Here is a 17,032-nt window from a genome sequence, read left to right as displayed (position 1 = left end):
AAAGAACTTGGCATAGTGCTTGGCACATAGCAAAGGCTCAGTAACAATTAGGACCCATAGTTTAGTGCAGGAGGGTGGAATGGTTACTAGTTGCTAAACCTTTCCGGCCTCCCTCTTCCTCTGATACCTCTATGCATTGACTCATCTCCCCCGCACAGGGGGCTGGGACTTCAGTAAGCTTGCATTCGGTTTAGGAAGATAGTGGCTGACAGTGAGGGAAGATGGATGCAGTGTGTTCTCTCTCTTAGAATCCTGCTTTTATTCCTCCTGACAGTTTATAGCCTTCGAACCAAGCCCACCTCTCATCTTCCCTGCACTGAGCCTGTTTCCTCCTACATAAAAGTGACTCTCTGTCCTGTGGAGCCTCACGTCCCCATTGGTCAGTGCTGCGCGCATGTGCAGATATTTCTGGTTGCATCTTATTAAGCATCCAGGGGAAATTTGAATATTGCAGCTGTGATTGGTCGCTGGACGCAGCCCACAATTGCAGAGCTGATTTCTCTTTCTCCTCTTCCAGTGATATGATAGATTTCATTCCTGGAGAGCTTTATGGGCAAGATTTATGTCTGTTTTTCCCTGCTGTGAGCCTGGAATAAAGTCTTTGCAGATTGCCGAAGCAGGTTCAGTGAATCACTCCCGCTTACTTACTCCTGCTCCTCATTCCTCCGCACGGAGGATACAACCTGATTTAATAAATGTCACTCTCCCCTTCTATCCATCACTAGCCTCAGACACACTGCCAGGCAGTGACACTCAGTTGCAGCGGTTCCTATCAGGGCATTACAGAAGAGCCTTTTCCCGATGCAACCTTTCAAATAGGAGATTGCCCTTCTGCAAGACCCAGAATGGCAACATGCCAGGGCCACTCCATGGCCTAAGAAGCCAGTGATCCCTGGGACCAACTACAGAAACATCAGCTCTGGAAAAAGCCTGTGTCAAAGCTGGTGATAGCTTCTGTCAAGATGTAGAATTTTTTGTTGTTGGAGAGGCGGGCTGTCTGGATTGTTTGGATAAAATGTTTACAAAAGATAAAACTGCTGGCTTAGGAACGATGAATGATGCAGCTCATGTTTGAACACACTAGTTATGATTTTGTAGCTGCGGGCAGGTTTTTGAACTTCTCTGATCCTCAGTTTGTTTGTCTGTAGAATGGTACTTAATGTGGGGTTTTGTTATAGGGTAAAATGTGTGAGAGTGTGGGACCTGACGCTTAGTAAATGTGAGATAGATATTATCTTCAGCTCCAGGTGACTCCAAACCCTTAGGTTTAACTACTGTTTGGTCAAATGAGTTCATGTTTTTAAAGGTGAAAACTCCTTCTCAAACTCGTTTTTTCAAAGAAGACTTCTTCAATATCTTTTGGTGTCCTGAATCCTTTGCATGGCATTTGGAGGCCTTTGAGGGCTAACCTAGGTCACATTCGCATCCTCACATCTTAGTGTTTCCGGGGGTTTGTGCCTTCTCACTGTATCCATAATTTTCTTGCTATTTCCCAGAACTTTCTGTTCACATCGACCTCTGAGCCTTTGGTGTCTGTTCCCTCTGACTATGATGTCCTTCTCCTGTCTGCTTGTTTACCTGAAAAAATTGTGGCTTTCTTTAGGCTCGGGATTGTTGACCTTCTCAATGATGCATGATTCTGACCTCTCAGGTAGAGCCTGTTACCTTGTCCTTTGTGTTTTCAGGGCACCCGTCTCATGACACATGGCACATTATCACATCCTTCCAGGATTATCTATGAATCTGTCATTATCTCTGTTCAAAATGCTGGTTGGTAAACTTTGAATTGCTAGCACCATTCACAGTACTTGGCATAAACTCAGTGTTTAATACATACTTGTGGAATGAGTGAGTGGAATATGCCTTGTAGGAGTTCTATCCCTTTTGCCTTATTGGTCTTCCCCTACTTGACAGGTGATGGGGAGGAGACACTTCAGCTCAGTGATATGTTGAGCACTGCAGTGTAGGCTAGGAGATCATGTTATTTAGAAAGGTTGGCTTGCCTTAGAGTTACTCTTCTCTTATGCTGACACCTGGGGCAAACGGTTGTGGACTGGGCTGGGGCCAGGAAAACTTGGTATTGTGTGTATCGCTAGAATATTCTTGTGGAGAAGGCAATGGCAACCCATTCCAGTACTCTTGCCTGGAAAATCCCATGGGCAGAGGAGCCTGGTAGGCTGCAGTCCATGGGGTTGCTAGGAGTCGGACACGACTGAGTGACTTCACTTTCACTTTTCACTTTCATGCATTGGAGAAGGAAATAGCAACCTACTCCAGTGTTCTTGCCTGGAGAATCCCAGAGACAGGGGAGCCTGGTGGGCTGCCGTCTCTGGGGTCGCACAGATTCGGACATGACTGAAGCGACTTAGCAGTAGAATATTCTTGATCACCAAATTCCACATCTAGAAATTCATCCTGAAAATTTAATCACTGGTGAAAATATTTTATTGTTGTTCATGATTGTAGTTATTTAACAGCAAACAATTTGAAAAAATTGAAATGTCTGGCAATGTGTAATTGATTGCCTATATTTTTGTATATCTGTATAATAGAATTCAAGTTACTGATTAAAAATAACATTGTAGATGAATATTTTTGATACAGGAAAATATGTTCACAGGTAGAGTAAGAAGAGCAGCTTACAAAACGGATGTATGGCATACTGCCTTATTTATAAAATTACCTTATAAGTAATTTTATAATATTTCTCTAAAATATTTTTCATATGTATAATACAAATCTCTGTGTGTGTGTGTGACAGAGAGAGAGAGAGACGGAGACAGAGATACATTTAGGAAAAGGTTTGGAATGTTATATACCAAAATGTTAACAGTGTTTTTCTCTGGTTGGTAGAATTACAAGCATAAAAGTTATTTTTCTTGTAATGAAGATATTCTGAAGTTATATTTAATTTTAAAGTATATTTATATCCAAAGCAATGTTCAGTAGGGTTTGTTTTCTAAATGCTAACATTTCCTTTATATTAAGACAAAAATTCTTTTACAGTAGGGTAGTAAAATGAAGCTAGCTACAAGTGATCAAAGTTTCCTTTTTATTATATATGACAAACTTTCTGAAAGTGATGGGTTTTTGGCAATTTACAATCCCAGTTGCTGGAGTGAAAAATTATTTTACCACAGACAGAAGGAGAGGGTGAATTATAATTGCTTCTTTAAATTTACTTTATGTAGGGGGGATTACCTGATTGCTTTATGGTAAAAACCAGGCTTTCCAGAAAGCTCCCCAGATATATCAGCTGACAAAAACAAGTTAACCCATCCAGGCTCCAGGGATGGTAATATAATGAGACATTTAAAATAAAGATCATGAGAAACTACTCAGTTGTAGGCAAGTTGCCATCTGCAAGGCTAATGTAATTATAGAGACCAAATCTTGTATAGTTTTTTTCTTCACTAAATTCCTTTGGCACTCAGGATCTTTTCTTCACAATGTAGCTCTTGATTACACAGTGTCTTTTATTCTTCCCTTGTTATTTGAAATAAATTCTGTTCTCCTTATCACTCTGTGAGTATCCTAAGATATATGCGTTCCTAACTGAAGCCCAGCTAGGGATGAATGAGTAGCGAGTAGTGGATGAGAAGCCTTGGGTGTTTCTAGTATTTCAAAATGCCAACCAGACAAGGTATATTTCCCCATCCTAAAGCCATTTAGGCCAACTAAAATGTCAGTTGTCCTTGTTCTTTGCTGGAATTATATAAACAGGGCAATAATCCTAGTCATTTTTTCGTCTGCTCGATGTGCAAATTGGCTCTCGAGGATGTTATAGAAATTTTGGGGATGTATATGGGGGACTAGTTACCAGAGTCCTATAGTTTGATTACGAAAGAATGGCAAACCATTGGTTGAGGACACAGATGAGCACAATATTTATGCTTAATATATATTAATTGGCTTGATTGAGGAAACATTTATTTCATCAAGATAAGTACTCAGTTTATTCAATTTATTTGACACTGAATCAAGCAGACAAAATAACAAGTTCTTGACTGAGATTTTGCTTCTTTTGTGGCTGTGATTCCTCACTGGTTGCATCAGCATCATATAGAGAACCTGTGACACTACAGATTCTCCCATTTCCCTATTCTAAATTCCAGGATTCTAATTTAGTAGGCTTAGGCAGAATCATGGGAATGTGAATTTTTAACAAACCTCTAGATGGTTACTATGCACATTTCAGTTTAAGAACATCTAATGTAGATTAACATTAAATAACTTACAAAAGCTAAATAGGCATAAAGTTTCAACAAACTTTGCATAAATGTATGCAACAATAAGGATGCCTACAAATGACCTACCTAGGATGATTGCTAGAATGTTCTAGCTCTTGCTGACTCTTCTTTCTGCCTGCTGTAATCCCTAGGACAGCTTCTGTAGAATGTTCCCTGAATGAAATGCAGACTGTGTTAACTTGCCATGAGGTTAATGAGATTCTCTGCTGATAAGATGATTCTTTCCCCTCTGGCTTGAAGAATGTGAAGACTCTATAAATAAGGAGAAGAAAAAATATAACCAGAAGGAATTAGTGTAAATTCTTAATTCAGTAAGAAAACAAAAAAGATAGAGTGTGCTTCCAGATAATATTCCAATAGATACACATAACTATTATTCTCCTCTCCTTATAAGATCATTAGTGTTTCTAACACTGAATAAACAAGGTGGATTCATAGCTTGGCTGGGTTTGAATCCAGAATATTTTTCCACTTTGGAAGCAGGACCCCTGAGAATACTTTATTTACTGTAATGATGCAGTAAGAAGCTCCACTGCTGTTAAGAAAGTTCTATCTAAATGATCAAAACCAGTATCATTTAATAGAAATAAATGCTCAATTAAATTGAAAATCAACACATGGGAATCCATGTAAAGAATATTATTGAGAGTAAACACATTTTGGGGAAAGAATAATGACTTTAAAAAAATTATTTATTTTTAAGTGAAAGATAATTACTTTAAAATATTGTATATTTTTTGCCACACATCAACATGAATCCATCATAGGTATACATATGTCCCCTCCCTCTTGCTCCTCCCTTCCAGAATGATGACTTGTAAAATGTTTAGGATACAGTGTTAAGTGATACAAACAATTAAAAATATATATACTGGCATAGACCAACTTTGGGGAATCCAAATAGAAAAATAAATTGGTTAGTAATGGACACCCCAAAAATATCATCAATGGTTATCTTTGGTTAACATAATTAAAGTCATTTTTCTTTATCTTATTATAATTATTGTCATTTCCCCTTCATTTTATATATTTGCTACACAAAGTACATGATAACATTCTGATAGGAAAACAAATAAATTTATTTTAAAGCAATTGCCTGCATATATATTGGGTAGCGATCTTTTATTGATCTATACCCATACAATAAAAGTTAGATCGCAACCCAATATAATCATGGCATCTGGTCCCATCACTTCATGGGAAATAGATGGGAAAAGAGTAGAAACGGTGTCAGACTTATTTTGGGGGGGCTCCAAAATCACTGCAGATGGTGATTGCAGCCAAGAAATTAAAAGACGCTTACTCCTTGGAAGGAAAGTTATGACCAATCTAGATAGTATATTGAAAAGCAGAGATATTACTTTGCTGACTAAGGTCCGTCTAGTCAAGGCTATGGTTTTTCCAGTGGTCATGTATGGATGTGAGAGTTGGACTGTGAAGAAAGCTGAGTGCTGAAAAATGGATGCTTTTGAACTGTGGTGTTGGAGAAGACTCCTGAGAGTCCCTTGGACTGCAAGGAGATCCAACCAGTCCATTCTAAAGGAGATCAGTCCTGGGTGTTCTTTGGAAGGACTGATGCTAAAGCTGAAACTCCCATACTTTGGCCACCTCATGCGAAGAGTTGACTCATTGGAAAAACTGTGATTCTGGGAGGGATTGGGGGCAGAAAGAGAAGGGGAGGACAGAGGATGAGATGGCTGGATGGCATCACCGACTCGATGGACATGAGTTTGAGTGAACTCCAGGAGTTGGTGATGGACAGGGAGTGCTGTGATTCATGGGGTTGCAAAGAGTCGGACATGACTGAGCGACTGAACTGAACTGAACTGATACCCATACAAAGATTAGAATCCTGGATAAAGAAAATAGATTGGTGTTTCATGAAAAACATGAAGCTGTTGTATCAAATGAGAGGGGAGCTGGGGACTGGGTTGATGGGAGGACAAGGCAGATTAACTTGAGGTCACCCACTCCTGCCCTATGAGACCCATGGCAGGCATGACCAATGACTTCAGCCCTCTTTCCCATAGAGCCCTTACATTAAACTTCCCAACATCCTACCAGTTAGTAGCACTTGACTGGAAATGGCACAAAGGGAGGTGGTCTTCACTGGCTTATTAAAGAGTCCCTGTCCTCAAGTCATGGTATCTAACTGGGAGACAAAGCAAACATAAGACATGTTAAGTATGAAGATTTAATTCCTAGTTCAAAATAACTGAGAAAGAAGCATCACAAGGCAGTCCATGATTAATTACCAAATGAATCAGACAAGGAGGATGTTTTATTTGAGGATGGTGAGAATACCAAATGTTCTCCAGCGTGTTCGGGCTTTGTCCTTGTGACGTCAAAGTACATGGAAGAAAATGTCTCTGCCTTCCACATTGCAGGTCAGAATCCTTTCCACTCCTGGGTGATCAGAGTTGAGACATATCTAGTCAAACAATGAAACTGAACATTCTGGTTTCATCCTATGGGTCTTCATTTTCTTTTTCTTTACAGTGAGGTAGGAGGCTTTGCCATCAGAGGTTGTGGCAAATGTGATAATATGTCAGTATTTTGACTGTAGCAGAAAAGCATGAAGTTACTTAAGTATAGTAAAAGTCCCTTTCAGGATTTTATTTTCACAGACCTATTTTATCCCATGTATCAAGCAATGGCCTCCCTATGTTTTGGCTGTGATAAGGTATCTTTTACACTTTACTCGGGAGGGTTTGAAAAACTGATTGATTGTGATAATTAAACTTAACCTCCTTTTAGAATGTATGTATTGCATTTCATTTAATTACGGATAGAGTCATAGAACAGATTAAGGCATATAGGGGTTGGTGGCTACAAGACAGTTACAGAAAGAAGGAATTCAATTTTGTTGCTTCCCTTAAATGGATGATGGCTGCTTCATTTTAACTTGTGAAAACAGCATTTTGTCATGAGTTTTCACACAGCAGAATGTTTTTTTTTTCTTTTTTTTTTTTTTTACACTTCTTAGCAGATAGAGGAAGAGTGCAATGGCAGAGATGAATAGACCATATTCCAGTGTGTGGAATGGTGTTTTCCAGTGCTGTGCTGGGGGTCAGAAGACCCGGGAGTTAGTCCCAACTTGGTCCCTTACTGGTTTTCCCTGTTGGGTCAAATGGTAAAGAATCTGCCTGCAGTATGAGAGACCTGGGTTCCATCCCTGGGTTGGGAAGATCCCCTGGAGAAGAGAATGGGTACCCACTCCAGTATTCTTCCCTGAAGAATTCCATGAACAGAGAAGCCTAGTGGGCTACAATCCATGGGGTTGCAGAGTCTGACATGACTGAGTGACTAACACTTTCACTTCACTTTTTCACTGTGGCCATTTACTAGTTATATGTTCTTGGATATTATAAGCCTGCGTGTATTTTTTTTTTTAATTTCCCCTGCCAAACTCCCACTTTACCCTTTTCAGAGCAGTGGTGCCTCAATTTTCCTTTGAATAACTGTCCTTTCTCCATTCAGTGCCAACCTGTAAATAAGGTATGCGATGTGAACAAGCCTGGCTGATAAGGACAGCAATGATTGCTCGAGAGATGGGCATGTGACCCAAACTGGGCCAGTTAAAGTGAATCCTGAAATTTGCCAGAATTTCTGGGAAAGGAGAATTCTCTTTTCCTTGGGAGGCTGCTAACCCTCCACTCCCCCATCTTCTCACTGTTGGAATTACCTGTCTGAGAATGAAAGATAATTTTTACTACTTCTACTAGTAGTAGAAGAAATAAAGAAATAAAAAGGAGAAAAATATTTTCAGACAAATATTTTCACCTAAATTCAGCTGTTACTGAAACTGAAGGCCTCAGAATCCTGTGAATCAGTAAGTTAGCTGATTTGCTGAAATTTTGAGTCAGATTTTTGCCACTTGCAGCCAGAGTTCTTGCCAGTTGGGCAATACTCCTTGAGGGCTTTAGTTTTCTTCTCTTTAGAAGGTGAGATACTTAAAAATTTTTTATCTTGCTTTAGAAAGCAATACATTTTTTCTCATTGTAAAACTATAACATTGTAGGAAAGGATTATAAGGTTGTATTCACTTAACCATTATGTGTTAGTCACTCAGTTATGTCCAACTCTTCAGGATCACATGGACTGTAGTTTGCCAGGCTCCTTCTTCCAAGCAAGAATACCGGAATAGGTAACCATTCCCATCTCCAGGGGATCTTCCCCACCCAGGGATTGACCCCGGGTCTCCTGCATTGCAAGCAGATTCTTTACCATCTGAACAACCAGGATATGAGCTAACTATTCAGTTCAGTTCAGTTCAGTTGCTCAGTCATGTCCGACTCTTTGTGACCCCATGAATCGCAGCACGCCAGGCCTCCCTGTCCATCACCATCTCCCGGAGTTCCCTCAGACTCATGTCCATCGAGTTGGTGATGCCATCCAGCCATCTCATCCTCTGTCGTCCCCTTCTCCTCCTGCCCCCAATCCCTCCCAGCGTCAGAGTCTTTTCCAATGAGTCAACTCTTCGCATGAGGTGGCCAAAGTATTGGAGTTTCAGCTTTAGCATCATTCCTTCCAAAGAAATCCCAGGGTTGATCTCCTTCAGAATGGACTGGTTGGATCTCCTTGCAGTCCAAGGGACTCTCAAGAGTCTTCTCCAACACCACAGTTCAAAAGCATCAATTCTTCAGCACTCAGCCTTCTTCACAGTCCAACTCTCACATCCATATGTAACCACAGGAAAAACCATAGCCTTGACTAGATGGACCTTAGTCAGCAAAGTAATGTCTCTGCTTTTCAATATACTATCTAGGTTGGTCATAACTTTTCTTCCAAGGAGTAAGCGGCTAACTATTACTATATAACAAATCTCATCTGAATCCAGTGGCTTGAAATAGTAAGTGTTTATATTACTCATGACTTTAAATATTTGTTGGGTGGTTCTGCTGATCTGGTCCAAGCTGAGTAGATCATACCTGAACTTGCTTATCTGTCTGTGGTTACTGAATATATTGGGTAGAGTAACTGGTTTAGGATAGCCTCATTTGTAAATCTGGTGGAGCTGGCTGTCAGCTGGGGCAATGGAGGTGTCTGGGCTGTGTCTTTTTTTTATCACCAGCAGGCTGGTTCTCACGGTGGCTGAGCAGGGCCCTACAAGAGCAAGTGGAAGCTTTCTGAGGCCTGGATTTGTAACTGGCATTCCTTTTTTCCTGCTTTTTCTATTGGCCAAAGCAGACTCATGGCCAGCCAAGATTCAAGGAGAGGAGAAATTGACTCCATATTTTGGTTGCAAAGTCACATTTTAAGCAGCATATATACAGAAAGGGGAAACAATGTGAGCTCTTATTGTAATCACTATATAACTTTATTCCCTCAAAAATAATCGCTATTTGTATTTTAAAATTCTTCTGGATTTATCCAGAATATTTCTATCTATTTTTATTTTTTAGAACATTTTTTTTTTTTCCAGAAAAGGTATATATTTTTTGTGCTCATTATGTTTATAAGGACTTCTCTGGTGGTTCAGTGGTAAAGAATCTGCCTGCCAATGCAGGAGATGTGGGTTCGATCCCTGGGTTGGGAAGATGCCCTGGAAAAGGAGATAGCAACACACTCCAGTGTTCTTGCCTGGAAAATCTTATGGTCAGAGGAGCCTCTCAGGCTATAGTCCATGGGGTCACAAAAGAGTCAGACATGACTTAGCAATTAAACAACAATGTCAGCAAATTTATAAAAATGGATATTTATATATTGTTTTGTAGTTTATTGTTTTCATTGACAGTATACTTTCAACATTTTCATGCTTATACACATCAATGTCTTATAAAGAAATTGAATATAGATGCTTTTCTTGGTTTTGACCTTTTGAGACTCTGGAATTCTATGACTCATTATGAACCAAATTTTCTAAATCCTCAAGCTCATGTCCTGAAAGTGGTAAGAAAATTGTTAGATTCCCAAGCAGCTAAGAAGTTGATCCTATAATTCTAACTGAGATTATGTGTCAATTTCAGTGTTGAGTGATTTCATCCTAGCTGGTTAGAAAATTACCTATATTATTATTATTATTTATAATGACAATTAAAAGACTATTTCTGTTGAAATTCCAGCAATTGTTCTCATTAGCCCACGGAACTATATGTTGACTATTCTGGATATACTGCTTGTCTTCTGGTCTGTACTGATTTAATAAATATGCTAAATATGGAAGACAGAACTTGCTACTAAGAATAGGTAACCCAGTTAAATGCTCACCATGTGGTTTCCACAGTGTCAAGTTAAAAAAGAATGATGGACCGAGGTTTATTGGGCTCTGGCTTCTTTCTGGCCCTTTGATTTGAAAACTCATGATCTTAAGAGCTGTTCGTATTTCTTGCCCTCCTAGTTCTTAAGCAACTTCAGCCTGAGGAGAGCTGAGACTGTAGTAACTGGAAGAAATTCTTTCTGTATTATGGTTAAGAACTTTGGGGAAATTTCAGCTAATCAATGTTATCTAAAGAGTGACAAAACTGTTACTGATTCTATAAGTGACTCATCCCTGAAATAGTTGCTTCTAATCTCTTTTTTTAAATAGGCTATCTAAGTTGGTCATAACTTTCCTTCCAAGGAGTAAGCGTCTTTTAATTTCATGGCTGCAATCAACATCTGCAGTGATTTTGGAGAATCACCCCCAAAATAAAGTCTGTCAGTGTTTCCACTGTTTCCCCATCTATTTTCCGTGAAGTGATGGGACCAGATGCCATGATCTTAGTTTGCTGAATGTTGAGCTTTAAGCCAACTTTTTCACTCTCCTCTTTCACTTTCATCACGAGGCTTTTTAGTTCCTCTTTACTTTCTGCCATAAGGGTGGTGTCATCTGCATATCTGAGGTTATTGCTATTTCTCCCAGCAATCTTGATTCCAGCTTGTGTTTCTTCCAGCCCAGCATTTTTCATGATGTACTCTGCATATAAGTTAAATAAGCAGGGTGACAATATACAGCCTTGATGTACTCCTTTTCCTATTTGGAACCAGTCTGTTGTTCCATGTCCAGTTCTAACTGTTGCTTCCTGACCTGCATATAGATTTCTCAAGAGGCAGGTCAGGTGGGCTGGTATTCCAATCTCTCTCAGAATTTTCCACAGTTTATTGTGATCCACACAGTCAAAGGCTTTGGCATAGTCAATAAAGCAGAAATAGATGTTTTTCTGGAACTCTCTTGCTTTTTCGATGATCCAGTGGATGCTGGCAATTTGATCTGTGGTTCCTCTGCCTTTTCTAAAACCAGCTTGAACATCTGGAAGTTCATGGTTCACGTATTGCTGAAGCCTGGCTTGGAGAATTTTGAGCATTATTTTATTAGCATGTGAGGTAACTGCAATTGTGTGGTAGTTTGAGCATTCCTTGGCATTCCTTTCTTTGGGATTGGAATGAAAATGGAGATTTTCCAGTCCTGTGGCCACTGCTGAGTTTTCCAAATTTGCTGGCATATTGAGTGCAGCACTTTCACAGCATCATCTTTCAGGATTTGAATAGCTCAACTGGAATTCCACCACCTCCACTAGCTGTGTTCATAGTGATGCTTTCTAAGGCCCACTTGACTTCACATTCCAGAATGTCTGGCTCTAAGTGAGTAATCACACCATTGTGATTATCTGGGTCATGAAGATCTTTTTTTGTACAGTTCTTCTGTGTGTTCTTGCCACCACTTCTTAATATCTTCTGCTTCTGTTAGGTCCATACCATTTCTGTCCTTTATCGAGCCCATCTTTACATGAAATGTTCCCTTGGTATCTCTAATTTTCTTGAAGAGATCTCTAGTCTTTCCCATTCTATTGTTTTCCTCTATTTCTTCGCATTGATCACTGAGGAAGGCTTTCTTATCTCTCCTTGCTATTCTTTGGAACTCTGCATTCAGATGCTTATATCTTTCCTTTTCTCCTTTGCTTTTTGTTTCTCTTCTTTTCACAGCTATTTGTAAGGCCTCCCCAGACAGCCATTTTGCTTTTTTGCATTTCTTTTCCATGGGGATGGTCTTGATCCCTGTCTCCTCTGTAATGTCATGAACCTCCGTCCATAGTTCATTCGGCACTCTGTCTATCAAATCTAGTCCCTTAAATCTATTTCTCACTTCCACTGTACAATTGTAAGGGATTTGATTTAGGTCATACCTGAATGGTCTAGTGGTTTTCCCTACTTTCTTCAATGTAAGTCTGAATTTGGCAATTAGGAGTTCATGATCTGAGCCACACTCAGCTCCTGGTCTTGTTTTTGCTGACTGTATAGAGCTTCTCCATCTTTGGCTGTAAAGAATATAATCAATCTGATTTTGGTGTTGACCATCCGGTGATGTCCATGTGTAGAGTCTTCTCTTGTGTTGTTGGAAGAGGGTGTTTGCTATGACCAGTGCGTTCTCTTGGCAAAACTCTGTTAGCCTTTGCCTTGCTTCATTCCGTACTTCAAGGCCAAATTTGCCTGTTACTCCAGGTGTTTCTTGACTTCCTGCTTTTACATTTCAGTCCCCTATAATATTAAAAAGCAGAGACATTACTTTTCCAACAAATGTCCATTTAGTCTAGGCTATGGTTTTTCCAGTGGTCATGTATGGATGTGAGAGTTGGACTGTGAAGAAAGCTGAGCACCAAAGAATTGATGCTTTTGAACTGTGGTTTTGGAGAAGACTCTTGAGAGTCCCTTGGACTGCAAGGAGATCCAACCAGTCCATCCTAAGGAGATTAGTCCTGCGTGTTCATTGGAAGGACTGATGCTGAAGCTGAAACTCCAATACTCTGGCCACTTCATGTGAAGAGTTGACTCATTGGAAAAGACTCTGATGCTGGGAAGGACTGGGAGCAGGAGGAGAAGGGGATGACAGAGGATGAGATGGCTGGATGGCATCACCAACTCAATGCACATGAGTTTGGGTGAACTCCAGGAGTTGGTGATGGACAGGAAGGCCTGGTGGGCTGGGATTCATGGGGTTGCAAAGAGTTGGACACGACTGAGTGACTGAACTGAACTGAATCTCTCTTTTAGCATAACCTCAGGTTAGCCTTCAGTTCCATTGACAGAACTGATCAGATTAATGTGACATGAGCTAAGAACAAGTTGATTTTTTGGACGCTTTGGGGCAGAATTTTTTCATCCATCCATTCATTAAAATATTTATTGATCATCTGTAATTTGTTATGGGAATATAAAGATTAATGGAAACAGTTTTTTGTCCTTAAAGTCTCACATTTTAGTTAAGGGAGAGTCATACCTATAGTGTGATTTACAGTGTTCCATGAGTAGAAATTGATGTCATAGTTAAAAAGAAAATTAAGATGAAGATGTTGTACAAAGATACAAATCCAAAAGACTTGATTGTGTAGATCACAATAAACTGTGGAAAATTCTTCAAGAGATGGGAATATCAGACCACCTGACCTGCCTCCCGAGAAATCTGTGTGGAGGTCAAGAAGCAACAGTTAAAATCAGACATGGAACAACAGACTGATTCCAAATTGGGAAAGGAGTACGTCAAGGCTGTATATTGTCACCCTGCTTATTTAACTTATATGCAGAGCACATCATGGGAAATGCTGGACTGGAGGAAGAACAAGCTAGAATCAAGATTGCTGGGAGAAATATCAATAACCTCAGATACGCAGATGATAACATGCTTATGGCAGAAAGTGAAGAGGAACTAACATGCCTCTTGATGAAAATGAAAGAGGAAAGTGAAAAGCTGGCTTAAAGCTCAACATTCAGAAAACTAAGATCATGGCATCTTGTCCCATTACTTCATGGCAAATAAATGGGGAGCCAACGGAAACCGTGAGAGACTTTATATTCTTGGGATCTGAAAGCACTGCAGATGGTGACTGCAGCCACGAAATTAAAAGACACTTGCTCCTTAGAAGAAAAGCTATGACAAACCTAGACAGCATATCCAAAGCAGAGACGTTACTTTGCCAACAAAGGTCTGTCTAGTTAAAGATATAGTTTTCCCAGTAGTCATGTATGGATGTGAGAGTTGGACTATAAAGAAAGCTGAGCACCAAAGAATTGCTGCTTTTGAACTGTGGTGTGGGAGAAGACTCTTAAGAGTCCCTTGGACTGCAAGGAGATCCAACCAGTCCATCCTAAAGGAAATCAGTCCTTAATATTCACTGGGAGAATGGATGCTGAAGCTGAAACTCCAGTACTCCAGCCACCTGATGCAAGGAACTGACTCACTGGAAAAGACCCTGATGCTGGGAATGATTGAAGGTGGGAGGAGAAGGGGACGACAGAGGATGAGATGGTTGAATGGCATCACCGCCTCAACGTACATGAGTTTGAGCAAGCTCCCAGAGTTGGTGATGGACAGGGAAGGCTGGCATGCTGCTGTCCATGGGTTCGCAAAGAGTCAGACATGACTGAGCAACTGAACCAAACTGAACAAATGAAGTACATTGTAATAATATATGGTAATAGAGTATGCTTGTGTAGTGTTTCTATCAGTCAGAGTTCTCCAGTGAAACAGAACCCATAGGAGTTAGACAAATAATCAGTAAATGTTTTTTTCGTATTGGGAAAAGGGAGAGGGAGAAGGAGTGGGAGAGAAAAAGATGACTGTCAAAGGAGGACCGTTTGTGCACCTGCTCAGCTGTTGGTTGGTGCTGCAGTGGGCCCCTCCCCCAAGTGACAAGCTGTCAAAGGGCGACCCTTATTGGCTATTCAGCCAACGGTCCATGGAATGGTGGTTCTCAGGCGGAGAGCGAGGTAAGGGTTGGATCCTGGCTTTCTCCTCAGGGCTCTTCTGCTCACTCGGCCTGTGCCGCTAAGTGAGCTGGGGGCCCCAGGGAACAGGCTGGAACCTGCAGGGCTCCAGAGCCCTCGTCATGGCTCCTCACTGGCCAGTTCCAGGTCTTGAAGTGGCAGTGAACCTCTCCCCCATCCCTACCTTGGCAACCTAAGGACAGCAGCCGTCTGGGTATAATGCAGTCTGAGGGACCTGCCCCCACCGTGTGGGCGGCCTGAGGGGCCTGGGGGCCAGCTGTCTCTTGGACTCCTGGCTCCGTCAGCAATGACAGCTAGGTGGAAGTGACCCTGAGGAGCTGCCGACTGAGACCTGCCTCCTCTCAGTCAGGACCTGGACCTCAGAGGGTGAAAACTGTGCCTGGGGACCTTGCACTTTCTTGTCAGAACAGAGAGTAACAGTCTGTTTCATGGAGATTTGTAGGAACATCGTTACCTGACTGTGACCTGACCTCAAGAACAAGACCTCTGACACCAAGAAGTTTGCAACAACTCATTATTGCCCCTCCCTCACCTTTCCTAGAAAAGGGCTTTGCTGAAAGTTTACAAGGAGTTTGGGGTTTTAAGGGCATGAAACACCCATTTCCTTCCACGGCACTCAATAAAACTTTCTCTCTTCCAGACTCTGATGTTTTGGTATAGTTTGGCCTGACTGTCCATTGGGCATATGGACTTCTGTTTCCATAACAATTAGTTAAGGGAATAAGAGAGGGAAGAGAAAGATGTTTGCTTAATACACATAGATTCACATTTGTAACAAAATGAGAAAACACTGATGACAACAACCTGTTTCTGAAACGGATCTCATGACCTTTGCTGGTGTTTATAACTACTTTCCTCTACTAACCTGTTCTTTGTCCTCACCTCAGGACAAAGAACAGGTACTTCTCTGACCTCACCTTTACCTGGTGATGTGACCCAAACCTTCATTCCTGAAGACTCTTGGCCCTAAGTAGCCCCACTTCAATTGAGTTGTGATTTTCTATTGATTTTAACCACAAAGCAAAGAGTACATACCAAGAGACACCCTAAGAGCCCCCTCTTCCAGATGTACTCTTCTTTACCTCCTACCTGATCGGAGCAGTCATCCAGTTTCCCCTTGATAATCAGAATCAGTCACACTAGCCAGTGTGGTAACTCTCTTCTTTGCCTGCTAATTCAGAATCATGAGAGCGCAAAGTGGCTGGGTGGCAGTCTTAACTTTCTGTTCAATGGAATCATTGTCATGGCTTCTGGTAAACGATTCCTTTGGAACTGAGACCTGTAGATTTGCAGAAAGAAGTTTCCAGGAGTAAGAAGAAAATTTGTTAGTGGATCATTAGAGCTATTTCCTAGTGAATCCCCTTTTGATTTCTGGATCCATCAGTTTCTTGACTGTGGGAGAAATGTTGGCTATGGGGCTCTGAATCAGAGCATATATAGCTTCTTGGAGAATCTTGCCCCTGCCCTGCAAGGGATTGCCACTTAAATGACACTGTGACTGAGACATCAGATCATGCCACCAATCTATCAAGCCACCCACTTCAGGATGGTGGGGAACGTGGCAGGACAAGTAAATTTCACAAGTGTGGACCCATAGCCAGTTTATTCGCTGTGACTCAAGTTCCTTGGTCAGAAGCATGCTGTGTGGAATGGCATGAATGTGGATGAGGCATTCTGTAAATCCACCAGTGGTGGTTTTGGCAGAATTTTTGACTGCTGGGAAAGCGAATTCATGTTTAGATTAAGTGTCTGTTCCAGTAAGAGCAAAATGCTGCCCCTTCCATGATGGAAGTGGTCCAGTGTAATCAACATGCGCCCAGGGAATGGTGCTGTATTGGGAACTCAGTGTTGGTCTCTGCTGCTGGGAGAAGTCAAGGTCACAAAGCTAGAAAGGAAATGTGGCCCCGGAGTTTGTGTCGTAACTCTGCTCTCTATCTAGCCTGTCATAGTGAGAAACATCCCCATAGTGAGCACAAGATGAAGTAGTTTTCAGGAAAACCCTGGTGTTGAGCATGACATACTAAAGTAAGCCTCTGGAGACCTGAGTCTGATTACAAGTCAGCTAGTAACTTGACATGAGT

The sequence above is a fragment of the Budorcas taxicolor genome, chromosome 1 (genome assembly GCF_023091745.1).
Source record: "Budorcas taxicolor isolate Tak-1 chromosome 1, Takin1.1, whole genome shotgun sequence".
NCBI classification, from domain to species: domain Eukaryota; kingdom Metazoa; phylum Chordata; class Mammalia; order Artiodactyla; family Bovidae; genus Budorcas; species Budorcas taxicolor.
Note: the sequence above shows the minus strand (reverse complement) of the source record.